Here is a 17,698-nt window from a genome sequence, read left to right on the forward strand (position 1 = left end):
TTGATGTAGCTTCTCGTGGCACCAAGACCCTGACCTAGCTCCTATTGTCCTCACCATTGGTCATGTTCAACAGAGCAGTCCTCTGTGGTGTTGGCTGTGATATCTGAAACTTCAAAGTTGTTTTTGTTTTGTTTTGTTTTGTTTTTTGGCCAGTCCTGGTGCTTGGACTCAGGGCCTGAGCACTGTCCCTGGCTTCTTTTTGCTTAAGGCTAGCACTCTGCCACTTGAGCCACAGAGCCACTTCCAGCCTTTTCTGTTAATATGGTGCTGCGGAATCGAACCCAGGGCTTTGTGCATGCTAGGCAAGCACTTACTGCTAAGCCACATTCCCAGCCCAACTTCCCAATTTTGAATAATGGGAAAGTTGTATTCTGTATTTCTCATAGATTATTTTGATACTGCTTTTTTCTTTTCTTTGCCCTTGTATTGGAAAGTATTGTGTTCATTTCATGTGGGGCTGTATGGTTTTTTCCTTTGACTCTGCTGCCTCTTGCTTATTAAAAAAAAAAAAAATAGCAAGTCAACCATGACAAATGGCCAGCAGCATTTTTGCTTCCACAGCACAGAGACTTTTGTCTTTCCCTAATTTCAATTTAAAAAATAGGAAAGCTGCTTTCCCCTTTGGGAACAAAGTATAAAGAGAGCTTTGGAGGCAGAAGACCTGGGTTCAAACCCAAGATTCCACAAGTTATGTAATCTGTCAGACACTCAGCAAATGTAGAGGTTCTGTGAAGACCCCAGTATTAAAGCACTTTGAAAACAAGAAAATCCTTCCCAAATATTCTTAGAACTTTGTCTTTTCAGAAGGACCCTAGCAGGAGTACGAAGGCATTTCAGAACCTCTGATTCATATTGTTTGTTAGAAATGTCCTTAATGGTGTATTTATTTAATCTGAAATTAATCTTGAAGAATATATTATAGACCTTGAAGCTCTCTGTGGAGTATATTTCCCATTTTACTCTCTTTAGTTTCACTTCAGTAAACCTGTGCTGCCCTCATTACAAAAAACAACCCCAAATCAACAAACAAGAATATACTATAGGTCTCTTTCTTTACCTTAGAAGTTTGTAAGGTGTGTGTGTGTGTGTGTGTGTGTGTGTGTGTGTGTGTGTGTGACAGTCTTGCTGCTTGAACTTAGAGAGCCTAGGCATTGTCCCTGAGCTAAAAAGCTCACTGTACCCACTGTACCACATGAACCACAGCTCCGCTTGCAGCTTTGCAGCATTTTAATTGGAGACAAGTCTCACAGATTTGTCCTCATCCTCTGATCTCAACCTCCTCAGATTATGAGCCATCAGTGCCCAGATTGTAAGCCTTTCCTTCTCAGTGCTCATCGATAGTTATATTCCTCTTGGAAGGTAGAGGCTAGCCTCTAACCATGCCCTTAGCCTTTCTCCTGTTGGTCTGGCTCAGTGGTCACATTCTTTCTTCTCTCTGGATCCCAGGCTGGCTGAACTACAAGAGGGTCACACATAGTGACTTTTTCTTTTGTCTAACAATGTGACTCTGCTGTAGGGCCAGATGTGATGTCCTAAACTAGCTATGACTGGAATTCCTTGACTCTTCCAAGATTTGGGTCATTATAAACAGTCAACAACAATCAACATTATTCTTTTAATTTACGCGAATTCAGCCTTACTCAGGATCGCAAATTTATAAACAAGGAAGGCAGAATAGTACAAAAAAGCAAATTTGTTGCTTTTATCTCTGGAGATGTCTGACAAACAGGCCCTCACCTTTGCTTTGTGTGCCTTGGGAATTGCATCATAAACTGTGCTGTGGCAAAGCAGGCACTTGTCAGATTGCATTTACCACCCCCCCCCCCAAAAAAAAAACAGTGTTGCAATTGGGAGGCTAAGGAGATTAAGGATTTAGTATCCCATAAGCCATAGTTATGACTATCCTGGTGTCATGAAAACCAGAGAAGGCATCAGAAGGCCTCCAGAATGAGAGAAAGAGCAAGGCTTTAATTAGACACTGTTATATCTGAAAAGAATAGTAAAAATTTGTATTCTGAGCCCCATGTTTTTACAGATGAGAAATGTGGGCTACTGGTATCAGGACACATTGTTAGCTAATGATAGCACTGGGATAACCAACATCCTTGCCTAGGTGCTCATTAGTTTGTTTTCACCTGGATCAATCCGTTATGGAAATGAAACCGATCTAGGCTGGGATTATATCCCTGCCATGTATTATGTGACCTTAGGCAACTTATTTCACTTCTTTGAATCTCCATTCCTTGTTTTTTTTGTGGGGGTTGTGGATCTTGAACTCTGGGCCTAGGCGCTATCCTTGAGCTCTTCAGCTCAAGGCTAGTGCTCTACCACTTTGAGCCACAGTGCCACTTCCAGTTCTCTAGTGGTTAATTGGAGAATAAGAGTCTTATGAGCTTTGCTGCCCAGGCTGGCTTTGAACCTCCATCCTCACATCTCAGCCTCTTGAGTAGCTAGAATTACTAGTAGCTAGGTGTGAGCCACTGGTGCCTGGCCCTTCATGTTCTTGTTATAGGCTGCCCATATTCAAAAGTAAATTCTTTTTTTGCCAGTCCTGAGGCTTGGACTCAGAGCCTGAGCACTGTCCCTGGCTTCTTTTTGCTCAAGGCTAGCACTCTGCCAATTGAGCCACAGCGCCACTTCTGGCCTTTTCTGTTTGTGTGGTGCAGAGGAATTGAACCCAGAGCTTCATGCATGCAAGGTGAGTACTCTACCGCTACGCCCCTCATAGGGAATAATCAGTACATATTTAGGTTGTCATAGCAGAAGATCACAATAGCCCAATAATTATGCCCTTAGGAACACATAAGATGACGCTAAGTTAAATGAACTCCATGTTATGGAAACAAGTGTTATATCATTGTTGTAACTATTTTTCAACATGCCATGTGAACCGTACCCTTTTTTTTCCCCCTCTCATAGTCCCTTCCTGTGGTTGTACCCCTGCTATCACTGCATCTCATCTGAGTACCCTGGATACTGTATATATGTGTATTAGAACTAGGGAAGTGAAAGGGAATATCAAAATCGAGAGATAAAGGATAAAAAGACAAATGATTCCAAAAGCAACACTTACAAAACCATTTAGTGTAAATCAAATGAACAAGTCATGGGGGGGGAAAGGGAAAGGGGGAGGGGGAAAATGAGGGAGGAGGTAACAAGTTGAACAAGAAATGTACTCACTGCCTCACATATGAAACTGTAACCCCTCTGTACTTCACTTTGACAAAAGGGAAACAAAAAGTAAATTCTTGACCCCAGTACCCCAAAATGTGACTTACTATATTTAGTAATAAGCTTTGGGTCTTTTTTTTTTTTTGCCAGTCCTGGGCCTTGAACTCAGGGCCTGAGCACTGTCCCTGGCTTCTTTTTTGCTCAAGGCTAGCACTCTACCACTTGAGCCACAGCGCCACTTCTGGCCATTTTCTATATATGTGGTGCTGGGGAACAGAACCCTGGGCTTCATGTATAGGAGGCAAGCACTCTTGCCCCTAGGCCATATTCCCAGCCCTAGGCTTTGAATCTTGAAGGGCCCCTCCAAACCCAAAAGGTTTGGTGCCCAGGATGATGCCAGTAAGGGGTGGTAGAGCCTCAAAAGGATAACAGTCACTTCCTCATACTTTTTTGCATCCTGGCCATGAATTGAGTAGATTTTCCCTATCACAGTGCTTTTGCCATAATATGCTGCTTCATTATAGACCCAAAACCATGAGGAGAATCGATCATGGATAAAACTGTGAGCCCAAATAACTCCTTTCGCTTTATTAATTGACTATTTCAGGTATTTCATTATTGTGATAGTAAGCTTTCTGACACTGGCTTTTACCGAAGTAAGTTAAAATGAGACTGAAACGGAGTCCTAATCCATTGTGGTGTTCTTACAGAAATAGAAAATTTGAATGCAAGAAGAGACACAGAGATAAGAATGCACATCAAAAGGCCAAGTGAGAACAGTAAGAATGTGACCAGCTGGCTGCAAGCCAAGGAAGAAACCTGCTAACACCTTGATCTTGGACTTCCGTTCAAATCATACACCATATGATATTTTGCTGTGACAGCCCCACCCATTAACCTGAGATATAAAAACACATGAGGTCATCATCAAGATTAAGGGACATATTTAATCTATAAAAAAGACAAGCAGAGTAATTGCTTAGTAGGCAGCATTATTACAGTTGTGCAAAGGACCAGTAAAAGTATAAACATTCTACTGTGATATGAAATTTGGCCTAGTGGAAGTGCATTTGCTAGTAATTCTAGACTAAGCCCCTAGTCGTCTCTCCATTTGATTTGCCTTCTATTGGCCACTGGATGGCATTTAGAGAGATCTGGAGTATCTGATTTGTCTTTTGTCTTTACAATTCTAACCAGAGAAACTAAAATCAGTCACTTCATTTTACCCTGGTAACTTTCTCAGCCATAATTAGTTACATTGGAGTCTTTTCATGAAGCTGAGGTGTCTACTTAAAATTCGAATTGTTCTTTTAAAAATAGACATTGGGAAAATGCAAATTATTCAGAGGTCTCACTGAATAAGACTTCAGATTCTTGAGGATTGTGAGCACAGGTCACTCTTGAATTCACGCTCACTGCTTGCTTTCTAAACTAGCCATTGTTTCTAGGCTGCTTTGGAAGGTATGAAGGTGAGATAAAAGGCAAAGGATAGAAGGGCAGAGGATGAGGAAGAGGCCCTCTGTTTGAAGACAGGTTGACCTGGTAATAGGAAAAAATCCAGTGTGTTTCAACAATGATTACTGAGTCACCTCTTCCCTGAACTGTTCTGTACACTTTCTCCAAGATCATATAGTGTTGGCAGCAAACCACCACAAGCTGAAGGCTTAGACTGAGTAGGAAAATGGTACTGTGGATCCAAGTGTACTGAAGGGTCCAAGCAACAAAAGAGTAAGTCCTGAAAGGCCCCATGCTCTTTTGTAGGATGAGAAGGGGCAGCTGGCTCTTCTTCCATTCTTGTCCCTGGACATGCTGGCAAGATCCAGGGCATGAGCCACAGCAGGTGGAATAACTTGCCCTTTTTGAATTTCACTTAAATCCCGGAGAGCGTAATTCACACAAGGGCATCTGAGAGATGGCTGAGGTTTCTTCTTTGTACCACTTAGCTTGCTGCAAATCCTGCCTCTTGATCCTGGTCACTCCCAGCAGAGGCAGAGCAATGCAAGTTTCTGTTTTGCTTCTAAAGAAACCAAGGCACTGGGACTTAAACTAGACTTAAATTAGCAGGTGTGGATAAGCTGACCCCGAGATCAAGAGCTTCTGTACCCACAAGGTGGCATTTTATGGGCATTGTTCATAAATATTTCAAGTATGGGGAAAGTGATCTGGTCTTAAAAGAATGCAGACCAGAGACCCCACAAAAGTCAAAGCCGTGACTGGGGAGTCAGTCGTGCACATGGGCAGCGTCTGGGTGGTACATAATTGTGGTCATGGCTGCATTACTGACTTCTCACTCAGCCATTTGGGAAAGCAGTAGCTCTTTGGGAAGTGGGAGTTGGACCCTTTCTGAAACCCCAAATGCCATCAGGGATATTCTTCTTCATATGGTCCATTCTGATGGCTTGTGGTATGTTACAAGCTGCCAAAAGAATGCTGCCCGGAGGCAAGCTCCCTAGCTAGACATGCCATGCCTTCAGCCTCTCAGTGGACAGCAATAACCCAGTATGTGCAGCAACTTTTTCTAAAACATCAGCTCGCACCAGTTACCTGAGGATGGTGATTGAAAACAGTGATTCCTGTAACCCCGCCCCAGTGATTTACCTCAGCAAGTGTTCTGATAACCCTGAAACAATAGATTGTGGACCTACTCCAAGGAACACTACCCAAGACAGCATGGTTTGAGTTAGTCTGAGACTGAGTGCATTTGGGGCCTCAGTTACCTTAAGAGCTCGACAGCAATGTGTTTGAGCTAAGAGAAAGAATTCTAAGGAATATTTCAATCTTGGACCTCTGCAAACACTTGATTCTGTTTTTTCTTTCCTTCTTTTCTCTCTTTTGCCCTCATGTCTGAAGTACTGAATGCTGCTATTATGGTAAAAGGTATAATACCTTAAATTCATATATGACTTATCAATAGCTTTCACCTGTATCTTTTTTATTTTCATTATAACCACTCTAAAATTTCAGAATGAATTATTTTACTCCTAAAGAAATGAAAACATAGACATGTATTCTGGAGCCAGAAGTGAAATCCAACATCACCTTGTTTGGGAAATTGACCTTGAGGCTGGAAACCTGCTCTGCACCCAGCCTGCTGAAGAAGCTATGTGTTTGAAGGAGTTATTATCGTATTTGGCCATGAGGGTTGTTAAAGATCTGGTTCTGGTATTTTCCATTTCTTTGTTTTCTTCTCTGCCAAAGCACTCACAGAAGTAGGCCTGGGATGAATCCATCTAATCACCAAGGTGACAATATTCCTGGTACACCCTCCTGCCTTTCTATGTGAAGTCCATTAGCAGCATGTATTCTTTGGTACTGATTATGGAGCTCAAAAGTAGCCAGTTCTACTTTACTCCAGATAGTTACCCAAACAAGCATTCAAAATGATCCCTTCTCCTTTTGTGCTACTGCCTAAGAGAAGCTCAGAACATCTTGCACTCACAGGAGAGCTTGGCAAGGAGGAAGATGAGAAGGCATGTTTCCTCATCCCTGGCAGTGCATGAGAACATGGTAGGGATCTCTAGCTACACACAGGCTTAAAGCTCCCAGGTAGCCACCACTTATAAGCATTGGTCAGTCGTGGGAGTACTGTTGAAGACCAATGAGTCACGGAGAAGGTGGGCCTTAGCAGGACACTCTTCCTCTTCTGTCTACCTGCATAGGATCTGACTCCAAAGAAATGAGAGGCAGAGATTGATTATACTTTAATGAATCATCAGCACACTGTAGAAGAACCTCAAAAAATACCTCCTAAATAAGTGAACCTCCCTGCAGAGTAGTGCCATAAATACTCGAGAGAAGCATCCTATTTACCCCTAAGCACACTTGTTCCCAGGACTGAGCCATGGAATACCCTGGTACCAAGGATGTGGGCTTCATCTCAGTTTCTGTCATTCTTTAGCTTGAGTTGGTGCCAACTTTCTCCATTCAAAAGCACTTTGAAGAAGGTAGTGTATGAGTATCATTTATCATTCTTATATATTTAAAAACTATTGTAAAAACACAGAAAAATTTACCATCTTAACCATTTAAAGATATATGGTAACTATATATACATACACACAGAGAAAGATAGATAGATATACTATCAAGTAAGTACAATTATATTATTATGAAACAATGACGAGGTCTTTTTAAAAGCAACTTCTGAAAGAACAAATAAAAACTTCTAAAAGAACAAATAAATTTTCAGAAATGAAATATGCTTGGATGCTTAGACTTGTATGGCAGTAAATATATGTTGAATGCAGTTATTGCAAATGGATCTCAGTGCTTCCAGACCAGCAATGTGTGTCCCTATTGTGGCGAGAAGGCTTACACAGTACATTCTTGTTTCTCTTAGGTTAGTCGAGCAGTTCTGAGTCAAATAAGGCTGGGTACCACTTGTCACCTTCAGGTGCTGCTGTTTGGTCATAATAAAAGGACTGAAATTTTTTTTTTAAAAAATCTGTCCATTCTCTTCTTCCTCTTTTTGTGCCCATTGATACCAAGCTTTATTGTGTATCCTTCAGATACATCAGTAAAAAAAAACCAGAATCCTCTGGGTGGTAACTTTAGAAGAGAGCAACTGTTTTGAGTAATTTGTGTTTTAGCAGGTGAGGCATGAGATTGCCTGAATTAGGGCAGCAGCTGGGGGGTAGGGAAATTAGGATTTGGAACAACACGATGCATTCATTTTGGAGGGACGGCCATGGTTCCAGGTGGCCCCGACCTCCTAGACCCCTGAATCTACTCTTGTCACTGGAGTTCAATAGTTGCTGTAGACCTATTTGGTTTAGCCTACATGGTACTTAAACATTGTTTTAAAACATGTTACTTCCCAAAAATGAAATATAGCCTTTTAGCTTCTAAGGAAAAAGCAGAGTCTGGCAGTAATTGCTGGAGGGGACTCATGGCTTCCCTCTTGGTAGGCCATCGCCAGCCAGCTTGTGTCCCTCATCTCTTGTTCTTGGTCTCAGTATTTGGGGGGTATGTCCTAGCACTGCTGCACTAGTTGGGAAATTGGTGAAATACTTTTCTTCTGATTGGTGACTTCTGGCTCTTCCTCAGTGTTTCTCTAACTATGGCCTCCTCCCTCACCTCCTCCCCACCTGCTTCCCTGCAATCTGCGAATAAGAATCCACCTGGAACTGCTGGGCTTCCTGGTCCCCGGTCCAGCGCCAAGTCCAGCACCCAGTTTCTGATGAATCCCTGCCCCCAGCCATAATGGTTGTTAAAGGTTGTAAATTTCATTCCTGCTTTGAAGGGCTGGCATCGAAGTATAACCTGTGTCGGACCATTTTCACCTCTCGGAGCAGGAAATGATGCCTGAAGGCCTCCTAGGCAGGGCACGCATTCAATCCCACATGGCTTTGGAGTTCAGGTTGATTTCTTTTAATTTTATTAAAGCTGTTTTATTTTTAGAAGTGTTTACTTTTCCATATCATGGTGCTGAATGTGGCCAATCTGGAGAGGATTATGTAAAATTTTATATCCTAAGGGAGGCAGGAAATCATTTTTTGCTTTTGCAGCTCCAATACATTAAAATAATGGCTTCTTTTCATCTGTTGAATGCCATTCCAGAGACATATTTATTTTCTTTTGTAGTCTGGTAGCAGCACAACTAAAATAATAATGGTAGTAATTAATAATGTTTTCATCAGATCTATTTATGCTTTTGAAAAACAGCCTGTTTGTCTTTTCTTCACAGTTTGTCTGTGTGCAACTGAAGGCCAACCTCAAAGGAACCTGTTGTTTCTCCTCCAAGAAATTGTGTGTCCAGAGAGACACTTGTTCTGTTCTCATCAGAAGCTGATGGCTGGCTGTAAACTCGGAGGCCTGAGCGGAGGCCAGGGAGTCTGAGCACGTCTTTAGGGTGAGATATTTGATTACACAAGGAAGGGGAACTGATTGCCAGTCCTCCCATCTGTAGAAAAAAATTTCTAGGTGGCAGGAGCTAAGGATAGGGTGAAAGAAAGTGATACAGCAAGGAGAGTGGGGTGAGGTGAGGAGAAGAGGCCGGGCCTGGCTCTGTTCCATCAGCCATGAGAGGCAAGCTTTGCCTCTCCTGTGTTTATCTGAAGTGGAACTAAATGTGACTGGGTCATCGTGGGGCTTGGTAGGAGCCCTTTGCACTGCTCCACAGTTCTGTGTTTTCCTGCTCAGCTGGACAACCCCATCTCTCCCTCAGAGGATAGAACTGAAGGGACAGTAGGCTCTTCTGGAATAGCCTCCACCCTTCCCTCAAGCAATGCTGTCTTTTCTCCCCACAGTTGGAATTTTTTGCTTGTAAAGCACTTATTACATTGAATTGACTCCTACTTGGTGTTAGCCTCTTTCCTCTGCAAGAATGTGTACATATGATGTCAATATCCTACTTTCTACTCTTTGATAGCTTGCATCTAGTGCCATATCTTCCACAAACAAATGTCCCATAAATACTCATCAATGAAAGGTGGGCAAAATCCAGGCTAGATCAGAAACAGCAGTGATCATATTGCTTTCATTTCCTATAACTGTGTTGCTTTCAAGGATCCAAAGCCTAGCTAGACTTTGGAGCTCAAGTGATCATAAATGAGGAATATTTTTGCAGTGAGAACACAGTGAAGCAAATATAACTTGTAAACTTTTATTCATTGACTTGCTTAAGAGCTTAGGAGTTGGATGTTGTATCATGTTAAATAATAGTTCAACTGTATATGCAACCTTCCAATGGCAGTCTTAGCCTTTCTAAATAAATCAGAACATACAACTTATATCACCTTCTATTCATTTTAATACTAGTTGAATTTTCATATATTCCACTGCGTTGCCCATGTGTTGAACACTCACTGTAAGTCAAGTCCCGTGGGAGGTATGTTCCTTTGGCGACCACCACCTCACATTCTGAGGAAGACTGTAGTGGGGCAGAGGAGGAGCCCAAGGCTAGGTCTGGCTGTAAGGCAGCACAGTGTTAGAGAAAAGCCTGGTTCTGCACCCAAAATGACGGTTTCTAAATTCTGCCTCTTCTAATGTTGGAACTTTTAGGAAGTTACTTAAACATACTCACTGTATTCCGAATATTTGGAAAGAAATCAATGTTCACTTTGGCAACTCAGTCCAGTCAGAGTTGTGTTGTGTAACACACACACACACACACACACACACACACACACACACACACACTTACCTGAACTTAGAACCTTTGTCTCATTCTTTGGGATTTGGGGAGAGAAATCTCTAAGGTCAGCCATACTTTTAAGTGTGCTAGTTTCAGAGTTTTGAAGTAAATGTTCAGTGAACAAGTTAGATAGGCTTTTCTTTTAGACATGAAAGATTTATGACCTGTTTAGTCTAAAGGCCCACCACAAAACCTTCATTCAGTTTGTTACACATTATCTTCCAAATATCAGCTAAGATTAAAAGGACCTTCTGGCCCACTGACAATTATTTACTGGCTTCTGTACAGTGTGTTATTGTACAACGCTTCCTCAGGAACTATAATTAGGTGATTGTGTAAGGAGTCCACAGTGCACGTTTGAATTCCAACTCGATTTGGCTCATGATGTCATTTGCTGTCTCTGGTCCCTTTTCATTATATGGCCTTTGCTGTGGTGTGGCTGGAATTTGACACAGTGAAGTCAGGCCGTGAGTTTTCTGTGAGGTAATGATAGCACATAGGATGAGTCACTAGCTACGTACCTAAAATAATGACAGTCTAAGCATCAAGAGTTCTGGGAATTCCACTTTTTAACTACTCATTCAACTTTTCAGAGGCCATTGTTCATCTGGAAATTGGGGTTCACAGAACCAGAAGCTCTAGTTGTCTTCGTTTTGCGTTGTTGACATGTCAAAGTACCACAGATTGGGTAACAAGAAGAAAAGGATTTTCTTTGCTTCAGTCATGGAATCTGGCAAGTTCAATGTTAAGATGCTGGCATCTGGAGAGGGACTTCGTTTCCATAGCCCAAGGTGAGAAGTCTAGGCTGAACTTACCCTTTATTGGGAGCCTGTTGGCAATAAGTAACCCACTCTTGTAATAACAAATAAATATTTGTTCATGACAGCAGAAGCCTTTATGACTTAGCCACTGCTTAAAGCATCATCGCATTGGGAACTAGTTTAACAGTTCATAGTTCTAGGGGACACATTCAAGCCATAGAAATTATAATGTATAGTATATGAACTTCTTTCTATACCCAGTCATTGGCACATTCTAGACATTTTACCTCTTGAGCATCTCTAGATTCTTTTGACATTTCTCTGTCTCCATGGCTACCACTCTGGGTACAGACAGGCAATCTTATCAGTCTCTTGATCAGTTTCATGGCACCTACTCCTACTGTCCTCTAATAGACCAGCTGTTTCCATAGTGAACTTTCTAAATATAGCCTAAGATAAGCATCTCTGTGTGCTCTTATCAGTCAAACTTCTAATGACTTGTAAGACCCTATATGAACTGCCTCCACCTATATCTTGAAACTCATCTCACCACTCCTATTCATACTCCCAGCAGTCCAGTCAGTTGACTGGATAATGGAGATGCTTGAGTTGGAAGTGAAGGAGATCTAAAATGTAATGGTAAGAGAAAGGAGCGTAGAGGAGTGTGCTTGATGGATCTTTCGGTATAAACAGTCCAAGCCAATGTGACAATGCAGTGTGGTTAGGGAGCTCCAGTGGTCTGGACCTCTGTCCCCCTGGGCAATCATCTGGGTGTATTTTAGAGAGCTATGCTAGCGGAGTGACTGAAGACGTTTTTCTGACTCATGGCTGCTCCACTGCTAGCTTTCCTGTTTCCAGAGGGCAGCCACCATCCTCTCTCCAGCTGGCCAATAGAGAGATTTGTTTGTTTAACCTACCCAACAGACCATTGCAGACGAAGTCATCAGCTTGCTTAGTTCATTCTATGTACAATGACCCAGCCTCCCACTGGAATGTGTTCAGAACCAGTAGGGCCTTGCTAAATATATTTCCAGGTAAGTATTCACCTAATGTTTTCCCTGCATTTTCCTTGTCTTTCTTGTATGTAAACATCTCCATCCTATCCAAAACCTGGTGCGAGGACCAGCAGCATTGACACCACTGGAGAGCTTGGTGGAAATAGAGACTCTGAGACCTGCTGAATTGGAACCTACACTTAGCAAGTCCTGGGTGCTTTGTAAGCACACTGATGTTAGAGGAGGTCTAATTGAGGAAAATAGAACTTCATGGCTGACCCCATATTGCTCATTACTCTTCCAAATCAATCTTCCAGATTATCCTGCTCTAAATAAGCTTAGTATCCTTAAAAGCTCTCTCCTAATGTGTATACTCTAGCTTTTACTTTCAGGCTTTATTACTATTTTTGTATCTTTTTAAACACAAATTTGTCCAGTACTACTATAGTTTAGATCTGGATATTCTGTAAGTGCTCATGTATTAAAGGCATGGTCTTTTGCCTGTGGTGCTATTAGGAGGTAATGCAACCTTTAAGAGGTAGGGCCTAGTGGGAAGTGTTCTGGTCACTGGAGTGTGCCCTCAAAAGAGATAGCTGTCCTTTCATTGTCTTTCCCTTTCCTCCCTTCCTTCCTCCATCCCACCCTTCCTTGCTTGCTTGCTTCCTTCCTTTCTCTCCCTTCTTTCCTTCCTTCCTTTTCCTCCCTCCCTCCCTCTTCTCTCCCTCCCTCCCTCTCCTTTTCCCTCCCTCCCTTCTTCCCTCCTTCCCTTCCTCCCTCCCTTCTCTCTCTCTTTCCTTGCTTCTTTCTTTCCATCTCTCTTTCCTTCCTTCATTCTTGTCATTACTTACATTGTGTTTTTGGTTTTTTTTTACTAGCCATAGATTTTGTACTGCCATATGATTCTGCCATGATTTGTTGCCACACCTCCAAAGCAACAAGATCAATGAATCATGGAGTCAAACTTGCAAAACCATGAGCCCAAACTGACTTTTTTCTTTATAAGTTGATTATATTAGGTATTTGTTATTGTAACTGAAAACTGAAAAGTACACATACTTATTCTTTCACCCATGCTACTTTTATATTCTCATTACTTCCTGTTTCATAGCCAATCCCTCTCCACTTAGGTGCCAAGGCTAAAATTCTAGAATTCTAGGTCAGAGTCCAAGTCCATGTCTCTTCTTGGGAAACAGGTTTGGATGGACTTCAGAGACCATGTTCATCCATTCACATTTCTGTGCCTTTGCATAGTTGGAGTCCTCTATGAAAGTGCTTTGTCCCTTGACATACTTTTGAGGTTTGGTTGAGGACACATCCGTTGGTCTGATGTCCTGCCTGGAGATATCAGAGATACTAAACCTATACTATAGAACATTTAGTGACAAAAAAGTTAAAAGTAGTGAGTTGCCAAATGCCATTCACTCAGATTCCTTAATGTTAACACCTTTCTTAATAATGGTACAATGACCAAACCCATGAGATTAATTTCAGCACAATGCTATTCACTAAACTACAAATCTCACTGAGATTTCCTCAGTTTTCTTTTTTTTTTTTTCTGGATAAGGCATGTGTATTTCATTCAAAACCACTGATGTGTTGCTGAGGAATCAAACCCAGGGCTTCATGTATACGAGGCAAGCACTCTTGCCACTAGGCCATATTCCCAGCCCATTTCCTCAGTTTTCTTACTCATGTTTCCTACGGTCTGAATGTTTGTGGACCCCCCCAAATTCCTATGTTGAATTTTTAACCTCTAAAAGGATGCTAGTAGGAGATGGAGCCTCCTAAGAGGTGGAGTAGAGTCCCCATAAATGTGATTAGTTTCTTTAAAAATGAAATCTCAGAGAACAGTCTTGCCCTTTCTCCTATATGAGGATACAGTGTCAATAGCATTCTGTTCCATGAAATACGAAATGGGCCCACACTAGACAGCAGAGCCAGTATCTTGATTTTGGACTTTGCAGTCCAAACTGAAACTAAGAGGAATCTTTGATATTTATGGGGAACCTAGTTTACTGTGCTTTGTTAGAACAGGCCAAAGATGAAAACATGTTCTTTTCTTGTTCTAGAATCCAATCCGAGATACCACATTGACTTAGTGTTGTATCTCCTGAGTTTGCTCCACTCTGAGAACATTTCATCTTTGTTGCTTTTTTTCTCTCATGTACCTGAGTAGATGTTTCTCAACACTAGGTTAGTTTCACTTTTTCTGTGTAAATACCTAGAACTGATGTGGTGGCTTCTCTATGCCATATAAAGAAATATGGTGTCCGCATATCTTAGATAGGATTAGATATGAGGAACTGGCATCCAGTGTTGAACTGTTTTTATAATATAGTCATTAAAGAGGATATTGATCTGATGAAATAAAGCACTCATTTGTTCATTTCTGTGTCGACTCAACATATACTCTTTTCTAGTAAAACAACAACAACAACAACAACTAGGTGCCAATATTGGTATTTCTGCCAATGATGCCCTAACCAGCCTAGTGCCTACTTCTCTGAATTGTTATGGGAACTCTCTGCTCTGGCAAAACTGGACAGCCAGTAGAGGAGGGTTAATTTGACAACCAGATGGTTGTCAAAATTAACATGACAGAAGGTATGAATTGGAAGAAGTAGGTCCCTGAGAACAAAACATTAAGCTGTACCTTGCCCTCCCCATTTTCCATAGCCCCCTTTTCCTCTGTTTGCCATCTGTTACTGGAAGGGCAGCCTGTGCCTCACCAGGAACCCATGGACCAAAGCCTCTGGAATGGAGAGTGAGCAAACCTTTCCTCTCTTGTTTATGCCAGGCATTTTGTTGCAGGGAAAAGTAACTAATATGTGCCTAAATAAGAGAGGTTGAGAAGCAGCAGGATACATATGCTATACAGAGATATAGCTATGAACTTTTAAAGTAAGAAGGTAACAATTAAATGTGGTTATCCTTAGGAAATAGATGTGTGTGTGATGTTGCGCTTCATCATAGGCCTATGGTTTGTCCCTGAGTCATGTGTATGCATAACTTGGTTTAAAAGATGATATAGTCTATCTGTCTATCTATTCCATCACATATCAGGAAAATGGTAGTTGAACAGGAATAATCAGAACTCGTACCTCCAATTGAAGAAAATTTAGTGGAACATATAAGATAGAAATTAAAAAGTAATCTGCAATAATAAAATGTTTTGGTGAGGACTCACTAACATATTGCTCAAGAGTGATCTGGGAAAATTCACCAAAAAGCCCGCAATTTAAAATAGAATAGAAAGCTGGGTGCAGGTGGCTCATATCTGTACCTCTAGATAAAAAATATATATATAAGACAAAATTTTAAAAAGTTACAGGAAGAAAAGGTGTTAATTTGTTTTGCTGGAATGAGCCATCACAAAAATTGACTGTCATAGACATGGGTTGTTTTGGCCTGCCTGGAATTCTTCACCCTTTCTAGCATCCACATTGCTTTTGTAAAATCTCAGTTCCCATGATCTTTGTTCATGTAACTTGGGGGGGGGGGGGTAGGCGCTAGCCCACCTGCAGGTCCCCTAGATCAGCAGAGAACTGTCCATCATCTACATTACAATGACTGGCCAAGGTGTTTGCTGGAGTTAGGAAATAAGAAACTAGCTCTTTCTTTCCGGGTAGCTCAGAACAGGATCTAAACCCACTGTACATCTTAGTTAACTAGTGAGAGAAAGATAGTTTGAAAGTGAAGCTGGAAAAAAGGAAGGCTGCGATATAGCAGAGTATGAGTGGGAGTTATATTTCATGAAATAAGTTGTCATTTCTTCTGAAGGCAGATCTTCCTCAGGACTTACTAGTTGCATAAGTTTACCAGTTTATTTTTAAGACCATTTTATTGTTTACAGTGATTGCATTGAGTTTCTGTGCCTTGTAACACAAGGTCCTGGCAAATACAAATACTTCTGGGACATCTGTAACGTGAGCATTGTATCCAGAACTCTATAGATATGCTCTCCACATTAAGAGCCTTAGCTGCTGGGTGCTGGTGGCTCACACCTGTAATCCTAGCTGCTCTGCAAGCTGATTTCTGAGGGTTGTGATTCAAAGCCAATTCAGGAAGCAAAGTCCAAGAGACTCTTACCTCCAGTTAACTACCAAAAAAACAGAAAACAAACAAACAAAAAAAACCAGAAGCAGTAGTGTGACTCAAGTGGTAGAGTGCTAGCCTTAAGCAAAAAAAAGCCCAGGAATATTGCCCAAGACCTGAGTTCAAACTCCAAGACTGAGACAGAGAAGAAGAAAAAAAGAGGCTGGAGATTTTCCTGAAGAGCGCCCGCCTGGCAAGTGCAAGGCCCTGAGTTCAGTCCTCAGCTCTGGAGGGGAGGAAGAAAATAAAAAGATCCTTGAGCTTAGCCAAGAGCTGGATTTGTGCATATCTTAGCTATAAATTGGCGAGAATAGGTATCCATGTTGTTAGCCTACCTGAAAAGTGTTGGCTCTTCGGCGGAGTGATAAATAGAGCTGGCATGAACTTGGGGCATTGGAGATAGGAGTGCCCAGCTCCCCGGCAGAGGAAATGGCTGGAGCCTGAATGCAATGGTGAGAAAATTCCAAAGCTCAACATAAGTTTTGATTTCCTGCAGGACATCCAGCATAACCAAAAGGCAGAGTTCAAGTTAAAATGGAAGATTCAAGGGACAAAGCAACTGATAGCAAACAGAGGGGGAAAAAAACCAAACAACTAGAGAAAAGATTTGTTTGGAATAAATTGTGGATCTCTGCTTGGCAGTCTGGGTGACAGCAAGTTGAAGACCTGTTAGGAGTGAGTCTGTTGTCTAGACTATAGCACAGGGCTGGAAAGGACCAGATGGAAAAAGAAGGCTGGCAGTGGTTGGAATCCCAGCCTCCAAGAACACTTTACAGAGAGGCTTTGGCCATATTTGCTCAAGAATCTTCCTGTGGTATCATCTGAAAGCCATACTTTTTATTTCATGCTAAACATTGTCAGCAGTGGCAGATTCATCCCAGAACCTGAGCCAACCCGTCTGGGGTACATACTTTTAATGGCATTCCACAGCTTGAGGCTGGCAGACTTGCCCTCGAACACTGGCTCGTGCCTTACCTGGCGTTTTAGGATGTCAGGAGGGAGATCTATCTTCTTACTTTCCCAACAGAAAAGGTGCCCTTGCCTATGTGACTTTAAGCTCATGCCCTCCAGTCACCCCTTAAACCCTCTCTCCCTTGTTCATCTGATGTCCAGCCCTTTAGCAAGGCCTGTCTCAGTACTGCCATGACTGTGCCTGGTCCAGTCAACTTGCTGCTTGTATAGATTTTCTCAGTGGCTTTCTTGCTACCTTCTTGCTTCTACTTTTATCCCCCTTCAGTTTATTCTCACCAAAGCAGTTAAAACAATCGTTTAAAAATGCATCTAGAAGCTACGAGCTCTTGGCTCATGCTTGTAACCCTAGCTCATCAGGAGGATTAGCTGAGATCTGAGGATCAAGGTTTGAAGTCAGCCCAGGCAGGAAAGGCTATGAGACTCTTATCCTCATTTAACCACCCAAAAGCTGGATGTGGAGCTGTTGTGATAGAGCACTAGCCTTGAGCAAAAAAGCTCAAGGGCAGTGCCTAGGCCCTGAGCTCAAGCCCTACAATTGAAAAAAAAAAGTGCCTAGATCCAGTCACTCC

The sequence above is a fragment of the Perognathus longimembris genome, chromosome 19 (genome assembly GCF_023159225.1).
Source record: "Perognathus longimembris pacificus isolate PPM17 chromosome 19, ASM2315922v1, whole genome shotgun sequence".
Lineage (NCBI taxonomy): Eukaryota > Metazoa > Chordata > Mammalia > Rodentia > Heteromyidae > Perognathus > Perognathus longimembris.